The sequence below is a fragment of the Vespa mandarinia genome, chromosome 17, assembly GCF_050613455.1.
Source record: "Vespa mandarinia isolate Hongniang chromosome 17, ASM5061345v1, whole genome shotgun sequence".
NCBI classification, from domain to species: domain Eukaryota; kingdom Metazoa; phylum Arthropoda; class Insecta; order Hymenoptera; family Vespidae; genus Vespa; species Vespa mandarinia.
The window spans coordinates 1,060,001-1,062,500 of NC_140826.1; positions in this window are offsets into that span (position 1 = coordinate 1,060,001).

Below are 2,500 nucleotides of genomic sequence, written 5' to 3' on the forward strand. Positions count from 1 at the left end.
TTCGGTAAACTATAAAATACAATCCATGGTTGGCCTAATAATAGAACGCGATATCGGTCCTCCGAAGAGCGATTAAAAAAGAATCATCGCTCGAAACGTTACAGACAGGATGTCCCATTAACAAATTGGCGCGACAGCCAATGGAGATAGCGGGAGAATCGTTACCGCAAGTCACGTCTTATCTATCGGCCATGTTGGCCTTGAAAGAAAAAAAAAAAGAACAAAAAAAAAAAAAAAGGAAAAAGAAGAATGTTTTAACCGTGTCATACGTTCGTGTTTTGTTTGGGGAAAAGAAAAAAAGAAAAAAACAATGTCGAACTTCTTACATAGAAATAAGAATTCGCCAACAGGAAAAATCTATTCGATAAGGCAATACAAGTATAATATATAATAAGTACTTACGTACATATATATGTATGTATGTATGTATGTATGTATGTATGTATGTATGTATGTATGTATGTATGTATGTATGTATGTATGTATGTATGTATGTATGTATGTATGTATGTATGTATATATGTATATGTATTATATCGATGAATCATTTCTCATAGATTATTTTTTTATCTTAGATCAATCTTTAAAAATTACTTTCAAATCGTATCTCATAGGTATATATTCTATATACAATATATTTATGTATGTGTGTATGTGTGTGTATTAAAGTATATATATATATATATATATTACGTATGAATATACTACTATATAGTTATTTAGAAAGATATATCGAGATAGGAGAATCAATATCCTTTCTATAGGAGAGAAAGAGAAAGAGAGGAGGAGGGGGGGAGGGATAGCTACTGGCATCCCCCACTTATAGGTAAATGCAACCGAGATTCCACTGGGTAACTAGATATCGAAGTTGTTGGATAGCCGCAATAGTACGTTATCGCGGCAATATGAGAGTTTCAAAAGCAAGCGTCCATCGAACGGTCTCGGAAGAAGAGATATCGATTACGAAATAGGATTAAGGAGGTGCAAGAAGAAGAAAAGAGAAACAAAAAAAGACAAAAAAAAGGAAAAAAGAAAAACCTTTGGACCACTCTTTTCATCCTCGATAATTCCCAATTCCACAATCAATATTTTTTAGAGTTGACCAGTTTTCTATAGAGTGATCTCTCTCTCTTTCTCTCTCTCTCTCTCTCTCTCTCTCTCATCTCGGATTAACGATCTAATTTTGGTTTCCCTATTTTAGATGAAAATTTTAATCCGGATAAATCAAAGACACTATTATTAACATGTATTCATATCTATCCATCTACTTATATATTTATCTATCTATCTATCTATCTATCTATCTATCTATCTATCTATATATATATATATATATATATATATATATATATATATATATATTCGATCTACCCTATGGTTAATCTCTATTCGGTTTATCACGACTTTAGATCTCCGTAGATAATCCATATTTTCAGAAGACATTTATATACCTAGACGCATTTATAAAAGTATCTATTACATCAGTGGACTCTGTAATCCGATCCGTCGAGTGTTCCCCTGGTCAAGAAATAAATAGATAGATAGATAGATAGATAGATCAAGGTAATAATAAGAAATATATAAATAAACGTAATAAGAAATTATCGATTTTCGAATAAATCTCAATTTGCGAATCGAAAGATCATACTCATGTAACCGTGCATTTCATTTGGCAAAGCAATTTCGTAATGACGCTTGAAAAGGATGATTGCCCCCAGGAACATGAAAAGGTCTGCTCGTACGTTCTTCGTATATATAAAGCTTTTGCGAAGATAATGCGCATAAGTAGAGCGGCTTTAAGTCGGAGCATTACCGTTCACGATAAAATAACAGTGATTACCTTGTGCCCGCGGTAGAAACTCGGAGCGTCGACGGCGCCTATCGCGATCGGCTAGCGACAAGTAAAAAGACGTCCTCTTTGGAGTAGAGTTCCTCCTACGTATTCTCCTCTTCTTTCTTCTTCTTCTTTCCTCTTTAGCATCCATCCTATCCCATTCCTCCCTCCTTCCACCCTAGTCCTCTCTCAAACTGTTCATTTCCTTCCGGTCTTCCTCAAACGATCCATAAGGTTCACACGAATCTAATCTGTTAACTAATTAACTAACTATCCAACTAATGAACTAACAAACTAACAAACTAACAATACTAGTAACATTAACTATCCCCATGATGAGGATATATATCCTTAGATCGTACATGATTTTCTCTTCTGAAGTAGCCGACTCTCGATCGATCAAGCAGCAGGTGTGTCTTCGATTAATTAATTTCCCTTGATCATGATTTACATAATTGGACACGGAACGGACTGAGAACTAGCCGTTCTCTCCTTCCTCAAAGATCTCAGACAAGTTGACAAGGCCTCTAAAGGGGATTTCAGAAAGCAAATATGTGTATTAACTTGTGTTGATACCGATTGAAATTGATGGTATTTGGTTAGCCCGATGATTCGTTACAATTAACTATATGTCCTACCAATATTTCGATTTGATTGGATGCTTGT